This window comes from Talpa europaea (assembly GCF_964194135.1).
Source record: "Talpa europaea genome assembly, chromosome: 3".
Taxonomy (NCBI): Eukaryota; Metazoa; Chordata; class Mammalia; order Eulipotyphla; family Talpidae; genus Talpa; species Talpa europaea.
The window spans coordinates 89,981,945-90,009,659 of NC_140069.1; the positions used below are offsets into that span (position 1 = coordinate 89,981,945).

General features: G+C 35.4%; 1 protein-coding gene across 5 annotated transcripts in view; it reads right to left on the reverse strand.

Annotated features, from left to right (window-relative positions):
* DGKB (diacylglycerol kinase beta) overlaps positions 1-27,715 on the reverse strand; it is a gene marked incomplete at both ends in the record, with an annotated part of 589,868 nt that overhangs the window by 57,203 nt on the left and 504,950 nt on the right. The window lies entirely within an intron of this gene.

Sequence of the window (27,715 nt, forward strand, 5' to 3'; positions counted from 1 at the left end):
TATATAAGCACTGGATATAGTCAGAAGCGCGGGAGGGTGAGAGAATTCACCAGAGCCAGAGCAGGGAACAGAACAGGCAGACGGACGAAATAACACTTCTGAGGGGAGCAGCGGGCCACAGGAAAGGTCTGCGCGCCATGTGGGACTCTCACCAGTGGCCGGGGATCGAACCGGCACTGCAGAGGCTGCGGGCAGCTTTGCAGGCCAGCGCACAACTGCTGCGCCACCAGGGGAGGCCCTATAAATTTTATTTTTTATATATTTTACATCATTCTTCCTTTTGTACAATGTATATGTTCTCCTCTCAAGTAAGTCCCTGTATAATTCCCACCACCACTTCACCTGTGACCCATCACCATAGTCCCTAGTGCTCCTCCCACCCGTTTTGATCCTTTTCCTTCCCTCTACCCTGAAGAGTGTGTCTGATTTATAGTTGCCTGTTACTTTTCTTTTTTAATTTATTATAATAACATAGGGCCTCCCTGGTGGTGCAGCAGTTGAGCGCTGGGCTGTGAAGCTGCCCGCAGCCTCTGCAGCACCCTGGCAGGCCAGCGAGGGTCCCACATGGCATGCAGACCTCTCCTGCCGTGCCCACTGCTCCCCTCAGCAGTGTATTTCGTCAGTCTGCCTGCTCTGTTCCCTTCTCTGGTGAATTCACTCACCCTCCTGTGCTTCTGACTATACTCAGTGCTTGGATAAATAAATAAATCTTAAAAAAAAATAAAAAATAATATATTCTTTTACTGGTCCCTTATTTGGCTCCCCTACATTCTTCCTATAAGTGAAACCATAAGATATTTTTCTTTTTCCTTCTGGCTTATTTCACTGAGCATAATCCCTTCTGGCTCCATCCATATTGCTGCAAATGGCATGAGTTCATCATTTTTGATTGCTGAGTATGATTCCATTGTGTATATATACCACATCTTCTTGATCCAATCATCTATTTTTGGGCATTTGGGTTGTCTCCATAACTTACCTATTGTAAATAGCGCTGCAGTGAACATAGAGGTGCAGGTATCCTTTTGAATTAATTTTAACCTATATATTTCTAATAACTCTACCTATCTTCTCCGAATTGCCTTTTATCACCATACCCATTATTGTTTTTGACAGTGTCTGTTACTTTGATCTTCTTCATATTCTACTGCAAATAAAGTCAGTTCCTGTGGGAAGAGATATGGAGCTTCGTATATTAAATCCTATTTTTTTCATTTACTGAAAATCTCAAGTTACAGCTCTGGAGCAAGGAGTGGGACAATAGCACACTTCTCTCTAGTAACACTTTCATTCTAGGAGCTGAGTACTCAATTGATTAGGGGGCCACTGTAGTTTTGCCAGATTGTTCTTAATTTATTCATTATATGATTCATATCTACCTTACTTAGAATCATTTTAAAGATTTTGAATGTTTCCCTAGGACCATTTAGAGAGACTTTACATTATTTGTTAATAATATTTACCTGTTGGGCCTCCCCGGTGGCCCGGTTGAGCGCCGGCTGCTCCCCGGCCACTGGAGGAGGGTCCCACATGGCACGCAGACCTCTCCTGCCGCCCGCTGCTCCCCTCAGCAGTGTACTTCGGTCCTTCTGCCTGCTCTGCTCCCCGCTCGGGCTCTGGTGAATTCTCTCACCCTCCCGCGCTTCTGACTGTACCCAGTGCTTGTATAAATAAATAAATAAATCTTAAAAAAAATTCTTTATTAAAAAAAATAATATTTACCTGTCTCATTAGGGAGTGAGTTCATAGAGCTTCTTATGCTGTCATGCTGGAAGCAAAACTTTGACTTTTTTTTTGAGTGGGGCCTGGATTTACATGATACAGCCACATGTATTACTTAAAATGTTATCCTCTTTTGCATAGTTTGGATATAGTCAGGACACAGTACTAAATAACTATATGTAGACATTAAAAAGAAGGTGACAAGAGTGTTTTGATGAATTAGTTTTGATCCAGTTAGCTAATGACATCACTTAAGAGAAAGTGATAGTAGAAATCAAACAACAATAAAAATGAGTAGATTAATCAGGAGTTCAATTGTCTGCTTTCCCTACAACACAACAGCCTAATTTTATTCTTTAAAGTGAGTTGTGTGTATGCTTATGAAATGTGCTATTGTTACATAATAGGAATTTATTTATTTTAGCAGAACAATTCAGATCATTTACTCTTATAATTAGTTTCTTTAAATGAATTAAAAAATTACTCTCCCCATAATTAATAGAATTTCTATTTGGGGGCCTCCCTGGTGGTGCAGCGGGTTGAGTGCAGGGCTGTGAAGCTGTTCACAGCCTCTGCAGTGCCAGTTAGATTCCCGGCAAGCAGGGAGATTCCCACATGGCGCAGCAGTCCTCTCCTGTCTTGCCCGCTGCTCCCCGCAGCAGTGTATTTTGGTCCTCCTGCCTGTTCTGCTCCCTTCTGTGTCTCTGGTGAATTCTCTCATCCTCCCGTGCCTCTGGCCTGTACCCCAGTGCTTGTATAAATAAATAAATCTTTAAAAAAATTAAAAAAATCCCAATATCATTAAAAAAAAGAATTTCTGTTTATTTTTTCCTCCCTATGAGTCATTGATTTTTTTTAGTTTTCAGACTAGTTACTATATTTCCGCTTGAAATATCTGAAGGTCAAATTATTACTTGGTAATAGAGATCCAAGGATTGAGAAAATGTCCAATCACATCATAAATAACCTTTCAGAATGCCAACAAGGTATAATAGAAATGAAATAAGTAAAAATAAATCCACACACAGAGACAGAAGCACATCAGAAATGATTACAAATGGTTGAATTTCAGAGAAAAATGCCATTACAAATATGATATCCCTAGTTACTCATTTTCTCCCAGATTCTCAGATTTAAAGCCAGATTCCTTCATTATTTCTGACCTGATATGAAACACCATCTGGCATGTGCGTGTTAAGTGGATTATATATAAGCAAAATAGATATTTTCTCTCTTTCTGACTCTAAGGCTTTTTAAAGGCATGTAGATTATCTAGGTTTGAAATGGGAATTACAACCGAACTGATAAAGAGAAAAGATGATTGCTAGGAATTATATTTTTAATTAAAGCACTTATAGATTTAACTACTTTAATTGGCATTTTGATTTTTCTTTTAAATTTTAACTTCATGACTATTTTCCTTGTAGAAAAATTACATATTAAGACTCTGTAGAGCGAGCAAATTATAAATATTTTTACATTTATCTCATAATGTATACAAATGTCAAGCTGAATCATATAGTTCACTAATCTATGCTGGCCAAATTGTCCAGCTAGTTAACAAATATTTATCAATATCCAATTGTTTTACTTACACTACATGAAGTGAATCATATGTGAAAAATATAATATGGGATCGGAATTTATGCCTATGATCACCTTTTTAGATAAGGAATTTTGCTGCTTTTAACATGTATTTAGAATCATAAGTTTTAAAGCTTGTAGGTCATGTGATTTAAAAACAATTTCACTTTAAAATTAAGAAAGATGAGGCCTAGAAATTTTATAAGGGCCTATAAGGGCATATAGCTGGTTAGTCAGAAGTCCAAGCTTAGACTCTAGTTTGCTAAAGTCTTGGTTTTTATTCTACTTTGGACCCTACTGTGTTTTTTTCATGACCCTGATTTAACTTCTGTCCAGAAAATATCATTTTGAGGGGTCTGAAAATATGTACCACAGTCTCATGCACACTATAACAGAAATTGAAACTAGATTTACATCTGGGAAAGTTCCCTTTTCTTAATTTTTTAGTCCAACAATCAAAGTGGCTAAGTGAGTTTCACAACATTTCCTAAATGTGCAAGCTACTAGAGAAATCTAGGAGCAAATAGCCAAACAAAACCATCCAATGCAAGTAAAAAGAATACACTATTATAAAAAGTAACTAAAAAGGTGTTTCTAAGGTAAATTCTCTAATAAATGAGTTGACTATGTTATAGAGCAACCCCGATATTAAACGGGTTCCTGGCTGTGGGTCCTCACCCGCGCGCTTTAAAGGGACTTATGAATACTCTACTACAGACAAACCTAAAAGGGTTAATAAAAGGTTTATTTATAAGAGAAAAAGAAATAAGGAAAATGTACAACTCAGGGAGAAAATAGGGAAATAAAGTCTTTACTGCGTCCTACCCTATCCGACGACCTGGAAACCCAAAGTCACTCTCAGAGCTGACCAGACGCTGCGAGCTGGCTGAGAGCCCAAAAATGGAGAGCCCCCAAAGCCCACGTGTCTGCCTTTTGTATCCACCTGGCTGCTTAACCCCACCCTCAGGTCCCAGCCACCTTCCCTTTGGTGGTGATGGGATTTGGAGTTCCCAGTGTCTTTGGCTTTGACCTGGGGTGGGGGTGGAGTCCACAAAGCCTATATGGAATTTGCTTTGGGACATCCTTTTCCCCCTAACAACTAGACTTCCATTTCAATAATGAAAAATTCAGGCTCACTGTGTCCGATCTTGGTAAAATTACACAGAAGGAGGGCAGAGATGAAAGGAGGCAAAGAGAAGTGAGGCAGTGACCAATAGCTCATTGGTCCAATTATTTATTGGTGAATAAATGATAGTGAAAATTATGCAAATACTAAAACATATTAGAGCACAAAAAAAGGATTTATGATGGTGACATACATTTCATATCTAGCTGTATAAAATTTACTATCATTTCATAAAATAGTAAGTGTGAGAAAAATAATAGGGCACTTAAAACTTGAAGTTCTGTTATTTTTGACCTCCTTTCTTTCACCTCCTATATACAAGATCTCTGTGTTTTATAAAAGAGAAAACCAAGATTTTCAGAATTCTGGATGACTATGTGTGCTACTGGAAAATGCAAAATAAAATAATTTAGCAAAGATCAGTTGTTATTAGGTGTGTCTGCCAAGAATATAATCAATTAAGACAACATATATTAAGTCATTGTATATGCTGAACTAGCTATTGCACAGAATGATTTGGCCATTCTTATTCTTAGGTTCAGAGAAATCAATTTCAGCATCAAAGAGAATTTCTGGCTTTGAAGACAAAGGTTATTATGTCATCAGCTTCTGTGACTCACTAATTCCAGTGATGACAGTGTTATTTTAAATTTATTTTTATTTTATTTCACAATTGATGCCTATTTGCCTTATAGACCACAGGACAGAAACAGCTGCAGTGCATGTATCGAGTATTTCCTCAATTTGAGGGAAATAATGATAAATGCCGGCAACACTGAAAGACAAAGACTAAATTGTTCTTGGACATACTGTGGTGCACAGGCCACTTTTCATGCCCACATGCTCTAAAGTAATGCAGAGACATACCCGCTGTTATTTTAATATTGTAATTTTTAAGTGGCCCAATATTATGAATTGGGAGTTTCACCTCATATTGTTTCTGTGACACCAAAAACTCAAAGTTTAAAAGATACTGGATTCATTATGAATAGTCCGAAAACATCTTTAGAGCTATGTTGAAGACACACATAGGCATGTGTAAATGCACACACACACACAAACACACACAGAGTGTAGTATTATGCCAGGCATGTCATACACTGGGTGCATGGTGATGATGACCACACAGAGTTGCCCACAAAGTAAAGTGGCTTTGCTCATAAATGGATGGGTGCAAAACTGAAACTGACAAATAAGCTTGTCATTTGTGGCAATCAGAGAAATGATAGAAGAAAAGTGAACAATAAGGATTTCAGGGACAAATAAATACTCAACATCTGCCATTTTACAGAACACGTTAAACAATAGAAAAAAAAGTTTCTGTCACCATCAAAAAGGATTCAAGCTTAAAACTATTTGTCATCAGTTTTGTTTTTGTGTTTTTGTATTTGTGTATGTGTACAAAGGATAACAATGAATGAGGAGAAATGCATTTAGGATTGCTTATAGTAAATTGGACCATAAATATTATTAAAATATTATTTAAATACACATGTCTATGTGTAGAAACATAATTTATACATATAGCATATAAATCATATAAATCATATATAACCTAATTATATAGATGTACAATTTTAGCATAATAAAATCAGAAAGAAACCTTAGTGATCTTTTAGCCTGATCTCTACATTTTATAACATAGAAAACCAAGGTACATATGTGGGAAAGTATAACTTTATATGGTACATTCCACAAGACAGGGCAGAACACATTTCATATTACCCAAAATAAATCTAATTATCTTCTGTGTAAAAGCAAGATTTGATTATTTCTTCATTAAAGATGTTCTCCATTTTAATCACACCGCATTATTCTATATTTATAAAATTTCCTGTCATTACCAATATAAATGTACACACATATAAAGCATAAATAAATATATGTATTTCATTCATTTAATTCCATGATATTTATACATAATAGAAATGTAAGAAAATTAAGCCTACCAAGAAGACATCTTGGGTTAAGTTTTAGGGAACATGGCTTTTTTTTTTAATTAACCATTTTATTTTATTTTTTTAAAAGATTTTATTTATTTATTTATACATGCACTGGGTAGAGTCAGAAGCGGGGGAGGGTGAGAAGAATTCACCAGAGCCAGAGCAGGACCCTCCTCCGGTGGCTGGGGAGCAGCCGGGGATCAAGCTGGCGCCGCAGAGGCTGCGGGCAGCCTCGCAACCCAGCGCTCAACCGCTGCGTCACCGGGGAGGCCCTAGGGAACATGGCTTTATCCACAACTACTATGGCTATGTTTTTTGTTCAATGACTGGCTTTCATTCCTGAATAGTTTGTATCTAAGTGAAAAGTTGTTACATAATTTCATAAAATTAATTGTAGTGGAATAAATTATGATTACATCCGAAGTCAAGGTAATCAATTTTCACCATTAGATATTTATATATCAATTAAATAATAGAGAAAATCTTATATGTAATAAATGATAATTCAAGACTAAATTAATATAGTTTGTACATAAAATGTAAAGCAAGGACATTTTATTTCCTTTGCTAAAAGGTGATGCAGCTTCATAGCGTGCAATTGTGGAAGGAGAAAATATGAAAGAGAGTTGGTCTTGGAAAGTTTATTCCTGCCCCACCATTTCTTTTCACTGTTTTTTAAACTCCTGTGGGCTCATGCATCTCCTGTCCTAAAAACAGTGAACTTATGGTGACGGAGTATGGGGATTTCCGGTTCTGAATGTACGGAGCTTGGAAGTCACTGCTCCATCTTGGCAACATGTAAAAAGCTGAACAAACTGAAAAGTCAACAGTTCTTCTTGATACAAAAGAACAAGGAGAACACAAGACAATCTACACTCTCCAGACTGGAGAAATAGGCAGGCAAGAATAAGGAGTCTAGGTTTACTAGGAGAGTGACTCACCTCAAGAGCAAAAACTGTTGTGGAAACTCATGTGGGGATAGGAAAATATGACCTGCAATTGAAATGCTGGAGGCTCCGTGCAGACATTGCTAAGAGTTAAAAACTTCAGGGAGATCTGGACAGATGAAGGATCCACACAATACCATAAGATTTATCACTAGGAGCTTGACCAGATTCCCATAGTAAATAGTAGAGAAATATCACCTCAGGCTTCCTACAGGGGCAGGGGGAAAAAGCCATCTTAAAATATAGCAGAGTATTCGATTCTTCTTAACAAGGTCTGCCTTCATGGAAAACTAGTTAACCATGGCCTAACCTGCTCCAGGTCAGAATTCAACATAGAATTCTGCACACTTTGAAGATTCCCTTCAAAAGTGAAGGGTAATAGACTTTTTTGAACAACAGAAACTAAGGGAAATTGTTCCAGTACACCTGCCTTGCAAGAAATGTTAGAAATAGTTCTTTGTAATGAAAGAAATTAGATTGCTCAGAAATTTAGATCTACATAAAAAAAGAGTACTAACGAAGGAATAAGTGAAAGTAAAAGAAAAAATTTTCTTATTCTTAATTGGTGTAATAGATAAGTTTATTCAAAATAATAACAATGATGCATTCAATTACATATGTTTATGTATATGTCATATTATCTCTTTATCTATATGTATGCTTGTGTGTGCTTATATTAAGTGAAATGAATACCAGTAATGCTATAAGAGATAGGAGGAAGGAATCAGGATTATTTTGTTATTATAAGAAACTAGCTGTGAAGAGATTCAGTATCATTTTAAGTGGACTTTAATCAACCACTTTATGAAAGTAAAAAAAGAAGTATAATGGATATAATAATGGAGAGAAAGCAAGATCATATAAAATGCTCAGTTAAAGCCACAAAAATAGAAGGTAAGTGGAAAAGAAAAACTGCAACAAAAAACAAGGACATCAAATAGAAAATAGTGATGAATACTGTATATGTTATTATAATTATATCAATTATCATGTTGAATGTCGAGAGTCTAAATGTACTAATTGAAATTGTCAGAGTGAATTAAAATCCACAACTCAAATATATTCTGTGTGTAAGAAACCTACTTAAAATGTAAAGACACTTACAGAGTAAAAGTGAATGAATGAATATATACCATGCTAACACAAACCCAAAGAAAGCAAGAGTAGCTAGCTCTATTAATATCAGAAAGAGCAGTCTTCAAATTATAACAAGTTTTCATGGATAAATAAGTGTATTACATAATGATAAAAGGAGCAACTCTCCTAAAGACATGACGATTTTTAATGTGTATGTGCTTACAAAGAGTGTTTCAAACTACATCAGGCAAAAACTGATAGAACTGCAAGGAGAAACAGACTAATTCACTATAATATTTGGAGACTTCAACCAAGCCTCTCTTTCAGAAATGGACAGACCAAGCATGTAGAAAATCATTAAGGACATAATTGAAGTCCACCAATCAAGAGGATTGAGGTGACATCTGTATACTACTTCATTGAACTATATACCAAAATACACAGTTTTCGCAAGCTTATATGGAACATTCAGCTAGACAGAGCACATCCTGGGCAATAAAACATATCTTAATGATTAAAATTATAATCATATAATGTCTGCACTCAAATAATAATTGAATTAACTAGAAATGAATAAGAGAAAGAGAAAGATAACTAGAAAAATAGTGGATATTAAGTAATGCACTTCTCAAAATTTTTGCACACAATGCTACTGATAAGGTACTAATGAGAAAAATTTAGAGAGAGCTGATGTGACTCAACAAAAACAAAGTAAACAATATAGTCAAAAAATGGGCAGAAGAACTAAAAAGTCACTTCTCCGAAGACAAAATGTAAATGGCCAACAGGTATGTGAAAAAATGTTCAACATCTCTTGTAGTCAGGGAAATGCAAATCAAAACCACAATGAGATATCACCTTATGCCAGTTGGCACCTTATGCCAACAGGTATGTGAAAAAATGTTCAACATCTCTTGTAGTCAGGGAAATGCAAATCAAAACCACAATGAGATATCACCTTATGCCAGTGAGAATAGGCCATATTAAAAAAGACAGGAAACAACAAATGTTGGTGAGGATGTAGACAAAAAGGAACTATCCTACATTGCTGGTGGTAATGCAAACTGGTCTAACCACTATGGAAAGCTGTGTGGACGTTCCTCAAGCTACTAAAAATGGAGCTTCATATGACCCAGCAAGTCCACTCCTAGGAATATACCCAAAGGATTCAAAAACATTAATTCAAAAGGATACCTGAACCCTTATGTTTATTGCAGCACTGTTTACAATAGGTAAGATATGAATACAACCCCAAAACCAAAAATAAATGACTGTATCAAGAAGATGTGGTATATATACACAATGGAATATTACTGCACAATCAAAAAAGATAAACTCATACCATTCACAGCAACATGGATGGAGATGGAAGGAATTATGCTCAGTGAAATAAGCCAGAAAGAAAAAGAAAAATATTGGATGGTTTCACTTATAGGAGGAATGTAGGGGAACCAAATAAGGGATCAGGAAAAAATATATAATTATAATACATTAAAAAGAAAATTAACAGGCAACTATAAATCAGAGATACTCTGCAAGGTAGGGGGAGGGAGAGGTATTAAAACAGGGGAGGGAAGAGCATAAGGGACTATGGGGATGGGTCACGGGTGCTATGGTGGTGGGAATTAGGTGGAGACTAACATGAGAGGAAAAAGCATACATTGTACAAAAAGGAAGAATGATGTAAAATATATATAAAACAAAAAAATTAAAATAAAAATAAATTAAAAAAAATGCACTTCTCAATAATACACGCATCAAAGAAGAATCTCCAAAAATGAAAACAAGATATATTTGTGGGATTCAATGAAAACAGTTCTCAGAGGGAAATTTAGCATTGAGTACATATATTACATGAAAAAGAAAGCTCTAAAATCTACAATTACAGACCAATCTCTCTCATGAAATAAGATTAAAATGATACTAAATAAAATTTTAGCAAATTGAATCCCAAAAAAGTATAAAAAGAATTACATGCCATGACAAGTAGGATTTATTTGTTCTAAATAACATTTGAAAATCAATTATTTCTTTCCATGAGCTAAAACCAAAAAGGAAAATCCTACAATCATATCAATAAATGCAGAAAAATTATCTGACAAAACTCAACACCCTTTCTTGATAAAGGTACTTTAGTATATTAGGAAGAGAGGGGAGTTTTCTCAACTTGATAAAGATTACCTACCCTTCCTCCCCCCCCCCCCAAAAGACCACTACAGATATCATGACACATATTGGTGAAAAAATTTCCCACTAACATCAGGTAAAGGAAAAAATATATTCTCTCACCACCCCTGATCAACATCACATTGGAAGTCCTTACTAATGCAATACGGCAGGAAAAGAAAAATAAATGCTATACAGATAGGGAAGGAAGACATAAAACTGCCTTTGTTCTCATGACATGACCACCTAAGGGAAAAATTTGAAAGAACTGACAAAAAGACCTCCAGAAACTAACTTGTGATTATAGAAATTTTGTAGGACACTATGACAAGTCAATTGCTTTTCTATATACCAAGAATAAATAGGTGGGATTAAAATTAAAAAATAAATTAGCACTATAGGTGCTCTAGTGGTGGGAGACCTTCAGTGAGCACACTTGAGGCAATAAATCCTACACCATCAAAAAATTACCAAGAACATGAGCTAAAACCAAAAAAGAAAATCAAATTACCATTTGCATTGAAACACCTAAAAGTGAAATACTTAGGCATAAATATAAAATACATACATAGTGTATATGAAATAATAATCTGAAAATGCTGTATTCTTTATACCAAATACATGGCATTCTGGAAAATGGAAAACTATGTAGATAGTAAAAAGATCATTGGTTTCCAGGGTTAAGAGGGGAAGGATGATTGAATTGGTAGAGCCCAAGAGATTTTTTGGGCAGTGAAATTATGTATGGTACATGGTGGATGCATTCATTATTATACAGTTGTCTAAATCCACAGAACATAAAATGCTAAGTTACATACTGTGTAAACTTTGGCTGATTACAAGGTATCAATGTAATTTCATCAAATGTAACAAATGCACCCACCACTCTGGTGAGGACAGTGATAAAGGAAGAAGCTCTGCATGTGTGTGGGGGCGTGGCACAGGGGGAAACTCAATATATGGGGAATCTGTATTTTCCTCTTATTTTTATTGTAAACCTAAAACTCCACTAGAAAAATACTTAAAAAAAAATAAAGCTATAGACTAGGAAACAGAAAACATTATTAAGATAAAACAAATGCTCATCACGAGATCACCTCAGAGCAGAAGGATTAGACTGAAATGCTGTAAAGGACACTTCCTCACTTGGTAAATTTACACAATTCAAATTAATCCCATATAATTTATTTAACTAGATGTGGCTTCTCATGATTTTCTGGATGCATTTTTGCCTAAAAGTAATGTCAATATAAAACTTCTTATGTTCTAGATACTTAATGTCATTTCTTTTTTGGAGGTGGAGAGGGAGTCATGAGAATGGGGAAAAAAGAGCCTCCCTGGTGGCACAAGGGGTTTATGCAACCTATGAAGCTCGCTGCAGCCACAGCAGCAAGTTCGATCCCTGGCCAGGGAGCTACCCACACGGTGCAGCAGACCTCTCCTGACTCATCTACTGCTCCCCTCAGCTGTGTGTTTCAGTTGATATGCCAGTTCTGTTCCCCACTCTGCCTCTGGTGAATCCTCTTGCCCCCTGCAACTTTGGCCTGTACCCCAGTTCTTGTATGTATGAATAAATGAATCTTAAAAAAAAAAGATTGGGGGGGGGGAAGTCAGTCTGAAAAAAATGCTGTATATATTATAAAACTGTTATGGTGAAAGTCACTGAATAATCTTTACGTGAGGCAATCTGCAAAATTAAAGATCTTCCACAAATTTAGAAAAAAGGAGTAGACAACTATCAAAAAAGATGAAATATTTCCATTTGCAACAACATGGAGGGAGCTGTAGGGGATCATGCTAAGGGAAAACAATCAGAAGGAGAAAGACAAATACTGGATGATTTTACTTGTAGAATATAAAAAACAACAACGACAAAGGAACAGACAAAACTAAACCAAAATAAACACTTGAAATTTGACTGCAAAACTGAGACAACTGGCAGGAGAGTGTAGGGGGAATGGGGCAGATAGGGGGTGAGGGGCCCAATAGGCAATGGTGGTGGATTTTGCTGCGTTAGTGGTGGGCATGGTGTGGTGACATCTATCTACAGTGATGTAATCCTATAGCCCTAACACATATTCAGTGTTATAAATCAAGTTTGCCTTAGAACAAATACTTAGTTTTTTAAAAGGAGTGGAAATTAATGACATTGAGATAAGGCAGCGTAGTAACTAAACTATTTCAAGTGAAAAACTGGCATAACCAGAGAATTACTGTAGAATTAACAACTTAGCCATTTAATTATAGCAACAGATTTAAGAGTATTTTAAAATGCTAGTTTAACTTTCAGAACAATCTTGGTAGATCAGTAGATCACCCTCCAGTAGTGTTATTGCTCCTCATTCCTTTTGAAGTTGACTTCCCTTATTTCAGTTCCTGTAAAGAACCAGCCTCCTCTATGCACCGCAGCTCTGACATATGCTATTCTAAATGTCTGGACAATGACCCTCTTCTTATTTCCTGAATAATCCAAGAACCTCAGGGCAGTCTTCCTTCCTCTCCTACCCGATTAGTTATGTCCTGAACATGCATATCTATTATTCACAGACCAAATATTTTTCAAAATCTGTGACTCAATCTTACCATATCTGGTAAGCAGGATGCATTCCTAACTTGGTAAGTGAAAAATGAACCCTTTAAAGGCACAATTCTGCTAAGGAAGCACCTGAAATACATTACTATATATAATATAGTAATTAGAGTATAATAATTAGAGTAAATGATCATATTATTTTACTAGTGCAGTGTTTACCTCAAAGCCATGAAGAGATACTCAGAGGTCTCACGAATATGGCAACTGCCAGAATGCCGGGTGTGACTGCTTTGATGGCAAATTCCAGACTTCACCTTATAAGCAAAAATACTTTACAAGTCCTAACATTTCAATTCCCAAACTCCAGCAATCTTAACATCTTGGCTACATCCAGAGCGACAGGAAGAATCTGCTGGCCATTTAAAAATAGCATTTTGTCTTTTGCTTCACAAAGAAAACTCAAGCTTATTATCCATGCTTGATATTTTGCATTAATGGCTGCAGAAAGGAGGAGCGATTTCTTGAGGTGTCTTGGCTAGAGTTAGAAGACAGAGGGGAACACATGAGGGGGACTGGAGACAATGCAACTCTATGTATAAAAAAAAGCTTGCCTTAAGCGATGTGCAGGCAGAAAAAGAAGAAAAGGAACATGGAGAGGAAGCAGTGAGGAAACAAATTTTTCAGACAATTCTCCACCCTGGTCTGGTCAGCCAATGACCAGTGGGGCTATCTGAAGCCATTCTGAGTCAAAAGCCATGCAACAGTCACTCTTTCTTTTTCTTTGTACTTTATATCTTAGCCAAGGGAGGATGTTCATATTTGCTATTTTGTAATGCAAAAATGCATGCCAATGTCTTTTCTTCTTGCCATAAACTGAGTTCCAGAATTTCCCTTTTGAAGTCCCTTTGAGCCCCAGGCCTCATTTTTCACCACTCTTGACTTGTGGACTTGGCCAGGTAAATGTTCTCACTTGTTCCACTTGTTACTTTAGCAAGTGTGAGAGTGTGATTGCAGAAATCATTGCCCATTGGAGGGCCATATTGTTCAGTAATAACTCTTTGCTTACTCAGCAGAACCATGACTGAATCCCTATGGTAAAGGTAATTAAGCAGGAATGCTATTGTATCCATTATTGAATTTTCTATGCACTTCTATAAATTGCCTATAGGTGATAATCATTGTTTGCAATATTAGGTACATGCTATGGCGAGGTGGGAGAGGAACAGGTAGTGTAGAGGAAAATCTTCTACATGATTAAGAACTAAATGTCAAGAAATAGGAACCAACATGTGAAGAAAGTGAGTGAGGTATATCCACAGATCGACAGAAAGAGGAGTGACCCCACACCTGTCCCTACCTGCTCCCACTTCTGCCTGATACTCCACACCCCCAGAAAAGGAAAGAGCTGGAAATAAAGTTTCTATTTGTCATTCCCCACATCACAATTACGTTCAATTAAGCAAAGACCTGTAGAGGCAATTTTAACTGTGACCCTCCAGGTGATAAGTGCACCTATTTTGGGTTTGACAAAAGAACCCCAAGTGCCTGGAAGACATTGTATCTCCCTGGTATTTTTCTAAGACAAGTAACAGTTCTTGGAGCCATTAGCCACTGTCTACATGATCACCCTGCTATCTTTCTTGTGATAAAACTGTACAATGTGGAGAAAAAAGAAAGAACTTTGCATTGGACTTTAACATTTAACACACTATATAAACAGTAAGGGGGGGAAAACCCATATTTCCCTCCCAAACATAGATACACAGATCCTTGTCATTGTTAATGGACTGCAGAATGGAGTTTAAGGTATTAACTACAGATTTAAAAAACACATAGACACTATTTCCAGAAGTGTGATTTACTTATACAAGTGTATTTTTATGGTTCTTAAAGTTACTTGCTCCAATCTTAGAAATATGTCCCCAATAAAATATCCCTTTTCTTCTTGAAAACAGAAACCACACAATGCTATGTGAATTATTTAAAGAATCTTTTTTTTGTAATTTAAACATTCCAAATGCCAAATTAATTGCTAAAAATAAAGAATATTTTGGAAAATAATTTTATGTAAATGGATTATTTATGTAAATATAGATTTAATAATACAAACCATAAAAATCAGTCTAAAATATCCTCGTTATATTACACCACACAAGTCAGTTTTATTAACACATGTCCTTGGAAGGTTATTTCCTGTTGATACTTTTCCACTGGCAATAGTAAAATCCCAAGGGATTTTAAAAAGGTGATGGAGGGGGTGTATTCCCAATCTTATATCATTTCGGTATTCACTTTAAAGCAATGTAATCCTTTTCTGTTTCTGCCCCAACATTTCATAATTATGTCATTTTACAAGAATTGTGTAATTTACATAACCACCTAAATTGTCATAATTGCTAGAAAGTGCTGAAAAAGCATACGTTAGGCATTTGAGATTCATTTCTGCTCTCTGTTTTAAACTCATTTGAAATGTCTTTTGCATAAAAATTCTTTTGGTCAACAAAAAAGTAACTTGGGTTTGATTTTGAAGGAACCCTCTCTTCAACAGCTCAAGTGAAATTCTCCTCCTCATATTCCAGGAAGGTTTTTCCAGGTGGATGGTGAGGTTCAACGTGATTACTGGAGGGCCAACAAGGTAAAGCAGCTCCCCCTCATTTTATAGAAGTGGAAACTAAGACCCACAGAGAGCAATTGACATGGTCTGAGTCACACAGGTCATCTCCACAGTCAAAGGTAGAACTGTCTTTTCTTGACTTGCATATTTGTTTCATTGTCTCACATCATTATCCATTGAATTTAGAAGAGAAAAAAAGAAAGATAAAAGAATGGAATGGTTTCTCCACAGTTTTCTCAGCATGTCATTTCCATTATAATTATCTTAACCATCTGTTTTGCTTGGAACAGGCAAAAGAATTTGATATTAAGAAACTAAACTGTCATTCTGTACAACAGGAAGGATTTCAGAAATGGGACCCTATTTCACGATACACAGCGATATTCATTTTATCAGAGGTTCCTATCAGCATCAGTGACGTAGAGTGCTAGTATTTAATCATTATTCCTTGGGAAATCAGGGCTCATGTATTTTAGAAATAAAATCTTATAACGAAATCATTGCAGCATATTGTATATGATGTTTGCTAAAAGTGTAATCAGGACACATGAAGTAAAGCACCACTAAACAGTTAAGCTTATTGAAAATGCCAACCAATTTTCTATATCTAACTCTGCTTTGATTTCTCTTGTAAAAACTTAATCTATCCTTGCATACTTAAAAGACAAAATATTAATATTTAGCTTCCCCAAGCCAATCTGGTTGTTAACTCAAGCTATAAAATTTTATGGCAATACAAGCAATATGCATACATAACAAACCACATTTCTGAAGTGTTTCCCTCTTCCATGTACACACTTATCTGGACACACATGCTGCACACAACAGACATACACAACTTATGCCACTACTAATTCAGACTGAGTTTTAAAATGAAATTTAAAAAATAAGCTGATTCACTTACTTTTTGTCAAAAGTTACTGTAAAATGCGCATTTTATTTCTGAATTAAAAAGAGAATTTAAAGGATAATTTATCTATTTCATAGTTACAGATTTTTCATGCTATAGGTATTATTTGAAAGAAACAATAAGACTTGACATTCATCATTTAAAATGAATCATACAATTTAACCAAGGATCAGAACAAGTAACTATCCAAAGAAAAGGCATCTAATCACGTCCCAATTGTGCAGGGAAGGTAGAGAAATTTTCTTAGGAAGATGATGACATTATTCAACTCAATTAGGGAAGATAAGAAATAATACATTATTATTTCTGCCCCAAATCAGGAAAACATTGCCAAAGTTAAGTGGACCCAGAAACTCTCAAGTATAATATCTTCCAGAATATATAATTCATCAAAATAATAATGAAGAAGGAAAAAAGGGAAATAATATTTATTTTAATAAAAATAAAATTTGGGATCTATCATCTATATGATAGAAGTCACGTAGTTTGGTAATTCTATTCAAATAATTTTAGAAATGGTGAGAAATCTTCATCTGAAAGAACAAAATAAAGTTCATGAAATTTTCAAAATCAAAACAATTAAACTTTTCCTGACTTTAAATTATGTATGAGGAAGAAGAAATTCCTTCTTTTTCTGAAATAGTTAGCAAGACTTAGCAACCAATAAATCAGTATACTTCAGCCAATTCAGTTCTTACCTCAGCAATCTAGCAGCTTGATCAAATCTCAAAAGAAATGAAATTAAGTGTAAAATATTTAGTGAAAATATGCACATAGAATACTAAACATTTTCAGAATTTAATATTCAGTGTTTTTTTTTTTCCTGGCCTCTTTTTCCCTTTCCCAAATCTTAATGTAATATCTAGATCTCCATTTTCTTAATCTTTTGGAAGCATGGTAGAAGACCAATAAATCAATCTATCATACTAAACCTAGTAATCAGCTTAAAGTGCAGAAAAACAACTTCGAGATTTCTCATATTTAGTCTCTTTTCCTAAGTAAAGTTCACTGTCAAAGTGACAGGTAATGTTCTGCAGTGTTTTACTCGCCTAATACTTTTCTGAATTAATCACTCATGATAGTCTGTTTAAAAATATGTTCACAAGGGCCTCCCCGGTGGCGCAGCGGTTGAGCACTGGGTTGCGAAGCTGCCCTCAGCCTCTGCAGCGCCGGTTTGATCCCTGGCTGCTCCCCGGCCACCGGAGGAGGGTCCCACATGGCGCGCAGACCTCTCCTGCTGCCCGCTGCTCCCCTCAGCAGTGTACTTCGGTCCTTCTGCCTGCTCTGCTCCCAGCTCGGGCTCTGGTGGATTCTCTCATCCTCCCGCGCTTCTGTACCCAGCGCTTGTATAAATAAATAAGTCTTTAAAAAAAATGTTCATAAGCACATACAAATATTTATATATGTGTATATGTAGATGTACATTACTTAGGTATAAATATAAAAAATAAAGTTGAAATTGACTCCACTGGAACAAGCAACACGGATATGAATGCTTGCTCCTCTTCCCTCTCTTTTCACCATCCTTTCTTCCTGTTATTTTTAAATTATTTTCTGATTTATATATTGTCTTTTCTTTCCTTCAAGTGGCCAGCAATGAGAGTGCTAAGGAATGGAGCATTTATTCTTCAAGGTGGTGCATTCAAATCCACTACTACGCCTTTGCAGCCATCAATGTCAGAAAAATGTCTTGAATAAATATAAATATGTATGTGCGTCATTCTTTATAATAATTTACAACTTCTCAAGATCACTTTTAAATATGCCATTTGAATTTTAACTTATATAGGGCACATGCAATATGCCCAAGATATTTTGAATTAAAATCAGAAATAGGCGTGATAACAACAGAATCATTTTCATGGAGGGTCAACACTGATTTCCTGAGCTATAAAATAAGACATCACAATGCATCTTTAATATAGCAAAAAACCCTGGAAGTAACCACTATTTTAACTTCGCCCTTATAAGGTGATCAAAAAAAAAAGAAAAAAAAAAAAGGTTTCCTTTCTCTTTTCACATATATATTTTTCTTGATAAACTTTGTAGCATACTGATTAATTATTTCATATGAATTTTGTTAAACACAAAACATAATCAAGAATTCTGGGCCCCAAGAAGTATATTTGTTATAATTGGTGTACCTACATTAACCCTTTATGATCACCTAGCGTCCATACAATCCACTCTCGGTATCGTACAGTCTATGGATTTGGACAGATGTATAATGAATGTGTCCATCATTATGGTATACGGAGTACTTTGACTGCCTAAAAATCCTCTGTGTTCTGTTACTCATCCATCTCTTCCCCTCAACCCCTAAAAAAAAAAAAAAAAAAAAAACAGAATTCTGGGCCTCCTCACAGGAATTATTAAGACTAGTTTTCACTAGCATGTATGTTACTGAGCCTTAAAATAATAATTTTCATGGTAACACATTTTGAATAAGCTATCAAATTGGTTGGTATCTTCTCTATATTCAACAATAAGGTAAATATCTCTCAGGTTCATGAAACTCAAACTATTTTTTATCAGAAATAAGAATTAACAAAAACTATATTATTTTTGACTTGGTTTCCAGGAATCCCAGGGATAAACTGGGGCTCTGCTATAATAATCTTTCTTGGAGTATATTTTCTGATTTATAAGACTGAAACTTAGCAATGCTTATAGCAAATCACCATTTTCAAGATCGTATAGGACAAACGGTAAATACTTTTATCCTTTCTGTGCAACACAGAAGTTTAATACAGGCAGATAAATTATAGGCAATGTTTTCTATGTTGGGTGTCAGGATGGTGGTAGGTTAGCCTCCCTGTCTCCCAGAACTCCCTGCTCAATTCCTAGATTTGACTGACATTCTTACCATCAGTGCTCTCTCCCATCCAGGAAATCCCAATGAGCCACAAAACCTGTACCATCCCTCTTGATTTTTTCTTCTTTTTTTTTTTTCATTGTGGCAACATTAGGTTACAATATTTGTATATGATTTACAGGTATAGCATCACCCTCTTCAGGTGTTTTTACCATGCCGGACCACACCTACAACCAAGACACCAAAATGAGATATAGGAAGAGGTGGAGGGGGTATCTGCAATGATGGGTAGCCATGTAGAAGAGCCCAAGTCAGGTGACTAACTTCACAATGATAAAACCTGCATTTTATGGAATTGGGTCCCTCATATGGTGGTAGGAGTTTACAGAATTTTTCCTCCTCAACTTTCTACCATTTTAACCTTTCGCTTCGGTCTCCTTATTCTTACTTCATTTATTCAATTACATTGCCTCTGCATCTTTTACTGTAAGGTTTGATAATCTTAGGGAAATAGGTTAAAGCTAAATTCAGGTATGGAAATAAGTTTAACAACTTGAATGATTACACTAGTTGAAGACCCTGTAGGAAGTGAAAAAGAGAAAATTCAAAATCCACGTGAAATGTACACAGCAGGCATTCAATATACGGAAATTATGGTTATGATTGCAATGAGTAAAATCAGAATTGTACAGATTTATAAAAGCTTAAATGTAGAATGGGTGAATTCAGTTAACCATAACAGGTAGTTCCTAGTAAGAACATACAGCAAAGCAGCAGTTGCATACTATTTGAAGAAAATATTAGCTGATATACTACATATATGGCAATTAAATTTCAAATATAATACTTAAGTATTATAGAAACACAGGCTAAGAAAGGTAGCAGATTTTGTCTTGGGTCTCAAAAATTTTTTAATTTCTTTTTTTTTTAACTTCTCAAAAGGCAATAGAGACATATAAAGCAATGATTATATTACAGTGAAGAGGGATTTTGTATTGTCAGCAATAGAGCATCTTCCAAGGGAGAAAGATGAATGCCCACTCCCAATGCCTGACTTTGTAACTGCTTTTGCTGTTTGTTTCCTCTCATTCATTTTGCATCCGTGTTAGGTTTGCATCTGTTTATGTACTTGTCTATTATTCATCTACAGGATAACTGCTCAGCAGTCGTTACTTCCTTTCATATCTTTTCTGCATCTTTTGTTTCCATGGGTTGTTTTGGCAATAAAACCAAGAAAAGGGTACAAAGCTTATAAAAAAAAGTACAGTTGGAACATCATGTTTTTACAGCCCTAGGAATGTTACTGCTGATTTCAAAAAGTTTCAAAATATGTTAACGTGTATTTAGGAAAGTTGAAAGCTCATAGGTATGATATATTTGAAAATTTGAGAAAATTGAATTAAAAAATGTTTTCTAAAATGGCTCACTACTGCTTGATCTTTACATGGCAGACTGCCTTGTGCAATTTTCTGTAGACTATACATTTTGATACCAAAATCTCAAGCAAGAGTCAGTAATTTCTTACATTTATACAGCACATTTCCTAATTTTATCATGTGTTTGCTCATTCACTATGTCCTCTGGTCTTTCTAGGTAGGTAATTAGGACTTCACTTTAAGAATAGAAACATAAGAGCAACTATGTTAAATGATGTGTTAAGGTTAAAAGGTTAATGTATCTCTTAGCCTAGACTATAATCTATATTTTATCCAGCCAGGTATGGGCCAGAAGAATCCTTATGATAGAGTTTCCCTGACTTCCTGGGGGCTTAATGGGGCATAACTTGGGGGCTTTAGATTATCTAAACATTGCTTTGTGTGATTTTATGTTATTATTATTGCCAAATTCAATTACGACTCTATTGGCAATTATGGTCTATTAGCCCAGAACACAACATTTTTTTTCCTTCCATATCAGAGGGGTGATGCTTTCTCGAAGCACTGCAAATGACTCAAGAATACTCTTTTTATTTATTTATTTATTTATTTTTTATAGAGGCATGCTTTATTTATTTGTTTGCTGGTTTGTTTGTTTGTTTTGTTTATACATGCACTGGGTACAGTCAGAAGCGCGGGAGGGTGAGAGAATTCACCAGAGCCAGAGCGGGGAGCAGAGCAGGCAGAAGGACCGAAGTACACTGCTGAGGGGAGCAGCGGGCGGCAGGAGAGGTCTGCACGCCATGTGGGACCCTCCTCTGGTGGCCGGGGAGCAGCCGGGGATCGAACCGGCGCTGCAGAGGCCGCGCGCAGTTTCGCAACCCAGCGCTCAACCGCTGCGCCACCGGGGAGGCCCTCAAGAATACTCTTAAAGACTTCAACTGTATTGGAATAATTTTTGTTTTTGCAAACTATACTACTTCTTAAGCATCTGATTCAAGATACTAGGTAGAGCCCAAAGTGTTATTCTTAGGTAACGCATAAATGAATGAATGAATGAATGAATGCATGAACTTAAAAGTAAAGAATGAAAAGCAAATTATGTGTATAAACTCATGTATTTAGAATATGTGTTTCTTTGTGAAGTCTTCATATACTTACATGAGATGATTTGTAGGTGATCAGAAATAATTGCTACTTTCATTTAGACAATTGCTAATTTATTAACCCTTGAGAACTATGAACACATGAAGAACCATTCAAAAGCAACTACAGTGTTATTCCTTCAAATGTAGGATCTACTAATCATAGAAAGATATATTAATTTTGATAAGCACAATAAAAGAAATAATGAATATCATGATAAAGTCCTTCTGTGCTATTTAGATTTGGTTGACTTTAAAATGTTGAAAATGACATGCAGAATTGATTTTGAAATCACAATGGATTTTTATTTGAATGGTGCAAAATATTCCATGGTTTTAGAAGCCTAACCGACTGCCCACATTTAAAACAGCGCTAATTCTGTCATTACATGCCAAAAGCTCTCACAATAATCTATTAAGATAGGTTATGATTACCAAGATAATGCTGAGCAGGGATCATTGAGAATGAGAGCATCCCTCCAGCTAGACTGATTATTATGGAATGGGGGTTTAGTTGGTAAAGTAGATTAATATGGGTTTGGAGTTTAAAGATAATCTGTAAAGATATATGTGCTTTACCATATCACTATCTGTAGATCTTTATAGGTCTAAAAATTAGGTAAAATTATTCACATATCGATATAACTAAAAAAATAATTTGGTCTTGCTTTCTTACCAGTCGTTGTATACAAATTTTATTTGTAATATTAATGGGAGGGAAAAAGTATAGAAATAGAGAAGAAAGCACAATAAAAGTACACATATATACCTCCTCCATCAATTACATATTGCCCAGTATATTGCCCTTGATTAGAAAATGCTTTTCTGTAAAAGACATTTTATTGTTAACTTTACTTGTTATTTCAATATCTTATACCTTACAACTATAAAAGAACAACAAAGCAATCCTCCAAAGTCTAGGTTCCATTTAAAAGAGATTTTTCTTTGATAACTATAGTACTTGTGTAGAATATTTGTTAAAACAGAATTTTAACAAGCCATTTGGATTGCGCCCAAAATAATCAAGAAGTGCCAGTGATTAAACAATTGTTTAGTTATTTGAAAAGTTATCATCTTTGTGGTAGTTAAGCTATCATTAAATGGAAAAATGATTTTATTTTGTGCAAGGCATCCAGGATTCTCCTTAGCAACCTAGATTTCTGCTTCCTTATTATCAGAGCTGCTACTGTGGCATAAGATGACCCATTAAAAAAAAAATAAACTACCTCTCTCTTTCAATTGCTTCATTCAGAAATGTCAGAAAGTGCCCCTTACCTTTTGTTCCCTACCCCAAAGAAAGATCCTTAGTGAAAGGGTTAAGCTGCTGCCATTTGGGTCTCCTATTTACTTATAGCAATAAAGACAGAAAAAAGGCAATAAAGACAGAAAAAAGCTGCCTTCTGTTCTGACACCTTGCTCTTCATTGTTGTCTTTCAGTCACTGAGTATTTAACTCTTAATAGACTAAGTGACATCTCTGGAAAATGGTCAGAGTTTAGAAAGATTAACAGACAGTTGTTAAAAAACAACAACAAAACTTAGCAAGTCACAGAGGTTTCTGAAATTTTCATACGTGTACCTTACTTAATTTGCAGAATCTCTGAGCTGATCATTTCACACACCACCCAGGGAGGATCTAAGTCTCATGCATATGGTCATAGATAGGACTTTGTGTCCATGTGATCTTTGTCCTCTTTTCTGACTCTCAGTCATACATGTCTTGCTCAGAAACTCAAGAACCATCAAGAAGTGGTCTGGAAGTAACTGAAATTATGTTCTGACCTAGACTTAGTCTTTAGGAGCATTAATAAAATGTATGGTGCTTTCCTATTCTTAGTTCCATCTGCACTGATTAAATGCTTATTATTATTAGATTTATAAATTATAATATTAATAATTCCTATGCATACTGTATATCAGATAAAAGTTCACATTATAAAATCTAATAATCTGATTTATATTTGGTAGTTCAATCACAGAATTTTTCCTACCTAAGATTTTTACCTTAGTATTTCATGGAGATTCATAATTCTACAAAGGTTATCAAAATTTTGAGTAGTTTGACCATTTGAAGAAAGATCCTAAATAAACGCTAATATGCTAAAATTAAATGTGTGAATATTACATTCCTAAATCCAACTCATACAGATTATGAAAAATGGCATATCAGTAATATCACATACTTCTTATGCATGTTCTAAAATTGTCTTTAAGAAATAAGCTGACTTTTAAGTAGGTATAAACACTTCACAAGAAACAGTGCAAATTAAAAGAACTGAATTTGAAAGTGCTTTGTTTTAACTGGTTGACTTTTACCTGAGTGTTGAAAAGTAGAATAGAATGAATAAATAAAACTGATTTTCCTGAAATTCAGGGAACTTAAAAATATATCTTGAGAACAGTTATGCAGACACAAGAACAGAAAGGAGAACAGCAGTGGAGATATAACATGCAAAATCCGGGGGAAATATAAAGACTGGAAAATAATTTTACAAATACTACAAAGTAAGTACTAACTAATGATCACATAATAAAGTATAAAGAAAATTCCTTGCAATAAATTATTTTTAGAAGTAACACATATAAAATAACTTGTTGGAATAATAGGACAAATTAATTGTATTAGGTTACTGACCTGCAGTAATTTATATGTTTTAACACATCTCTATAAGACCAGTGAGGAGCAAATCAACATTTTTGGGTCCATATTTATTAGGCAGATGATACCTGATGGATGTGAACACCGAAGCTGATTTTATTTGGTTCCGTAAGCCCCTGACCTGTCTGCAGTCTGACATAATTTTCCTTCGTAGAACCAGACTCTGGTGGTTACCAGTCTTGATCCCATCCAGTGAAGGATGAGTTCTCTTTGAATTACTGGAGCAGTGTGTGTGCTAAGACAGATAAATCAGCCAAACAGAAAGGCCTAACAGGGCAAAGAAGCAGTAGGGCACCTGTCCTTACATTGTCCTGAAAGTGACCTCAAGAGTGACTTTCTCCGAGGTAAGAGGTAATTCTGTCTCTACTTTGGCTTAGCTTATATCATTCACAGGAGAGGTCACAAATTGTGACAGCTTTCTGTGCTTGAGAATCAGATTACTGTTTGTCTGAGAAGAGGCAGTGAGCTAGGAGCCCAGCTTCTCTTAGGAATCTAGGTCAGAATTTATCCAGTAATGCCACCCAGGCCCTTCAAAGCAATATCTTACATTGTGGAAATACTTTGAGCAAATCCTGACGGTTGTTCATAAATTATATTACAACCTGAAGGGAGAAAAAGTTATTCTGTTGCTTTTTTGACTCCAGCTTTTCATAAGGTAAGTCATAAAATTTAATTGGTGACCTCAGAGAAAGGTCATAGTTCTTAAATGCAACGATACCCTTCATAACTTCCAAGTCAATAATAATAACTGAAGATGATGTTAGTGCTTCTAAATTCAATAGAAGTGTCAGGAGCAGTAAATATACAAAAACCACATCCAAATATATGAAAACCTTTTTTTTTAAAGCCTATGAAGCTTTCTGGGTGTCCCTGAAATACTGCAAATATTTAGAATTTCAACTCAGGCAAGTAGGAAGCATATTCACATTTCTTAATATAAGTGATAGTATGAAGATCAGAGGTTGTAAGATATATGATGGAGAGAATTGCAGTAATTGAAATTTTTTTTAAGAAAAAGCAGTTTCAGACATTAAATGTAAACTAACAAGAAAGTCCATAAGCAAATGCATTACCTCTATTGTTAGGTAATTTATTACTTAGACAATGAGAGAGATAAAGAAAAAAAATAAAATGGAAAATGAGAGAATTAATGGGAAACTTACTTATTGTTTAGAGGTTGTATAAATGTTGCCAAAGCTATGACCAGTGCCTGTTAATATGTGGGAACAGAATTGGCCTTTAATAAGGTACTGTGTGAATGTGACGCCCCAAATATGGAAGTATGTCGCTAATGTTAGTGAAATTGAACTTCTAATACAGACAATTCAAGGGGCAGACAAATCAAAAAGGTGACAAAGTGATGAAAATGGTGGTGAGAAACAACTAACACAGGGATAGAATTGCCAGAATTCAGCAGATTGAACTTTTAATTTCTAGCTTCACATGGATGTTAATATGCCAACTCTTACTTTTTTGTTGTTGTTGTTGTTGAGGTGATATTACATTATAACATTATATAAGTTTCAGGTATTCATCATTGAAAATCAACATATTTCTTTTACTTTTAATATCAAGTAACTAACTCAGATATCTTGATTTTTACTTTTAAGTCAGGGTCATACACTGAAACCCCCATTTCATCAAGCTGAGACATTTTAAAATAGAGGGACCTCACTTTCAGACCCTGTAAGACATTTCCGTTTTCAAAACAAATACACTCAGGAATGTCTTTGGAAGCATTAGTATATCAAAGTGCATTGCTTTTCAATGCACTTGTTCAGAGATAAAATATTCAAATTACATCATTTCCTTAGCATACAGCATCTGATAAATAAAAATCTCCCTTCTTAATATCACCATGACACTCCCAATAAAGATTATACTGCCTTTGACTACAGCCTCTTCCTCTAGTTAGTCTACAATATTGCTGTTCTTCCATTAAAATTACCTTCAATTTATCCTTCTTATTTCTTCAGCCATTGCCATAATTAGAAACTAATCTGGGAGTCACAGTAATTGATACCTACCACCATCTATTTGATATTGGTCAAATCGCTTACATTTATTTATTAAATGAAGGAGTTGAAGACTGCTAAATAAATCTAAATTTCTATTATTGATCATTTCTATCTACACATATGAGTTCTTGGAGAAGATTCTAAGGACATGAGAAATGGGGAGGTTAGAGGAGAGCTGAGGACAGCTGAGGATAGGAGATATATTTTTCAGGTGCTTATTATCATATAAAGAGAATAAGGTGATTTCTGGCAAAATGAAGATTGAGTGAAATACATATAAAAATATAAGGAGAAGACAGTACCTGGCCTAACCCTTAAATAGTGAGAGGAATGTTAAAAAACTAGAGGAAAGGGAGCAGGGATGAATTTACCTACCTCCAGGGTAGTTTAACTCTTTTCTCGAAATTAATTTCTTCATAAAATCTTCTATCACAGTGTTACTAACTACCAGTCACTACTAGCGACTGGTAACTCACCCATGGGGAAAGAGACTTACTCCTTGTAAAGAGAGTTACTCCTTGTAACTCACCCAAGGGGAAAGAGACAGGTATGGAAACATTTTGAATGGAAGGAAGAACAATATTCATGTAAATGTTGTAGAAGAGTCTTTCCCAAATTTGAAACTGATTTAGTCTTCAGATTTACTTATACTAGGTAAACACACACACACACACACACAGAGCAATAACCCTTGGGAATAATAGAAGGCTATCTGCCACAGTCAATATCCTACTAAAAAGCTTGCTAAGACCCCAGACTCAAATTACAATTATTATAGGGGTAATATCAGAAAGAATAAAAAAAGAATTTGACTGCAAATAAGAACACAGAAAATATGACATGTTTTATTACATTGACATGTTGGGGAAGGACCCCGGGAACTAAAAGAAGGGAGATGAGTAAGGTAGGTATGCAGACAAAAAGGGGAAGGAACCCTAGAAGCAAGTGCTGGTCAAGAAGTGAGATGCGTGTCCAAAAGGCCCCCAATATTCAAACACTGTGATTTCCTTGGCAAGACTGGCGGTATAAAGGATAAGAGTGCCTGAGGCTATTTTAACCAAGGCACAAGTTTATCAACAAA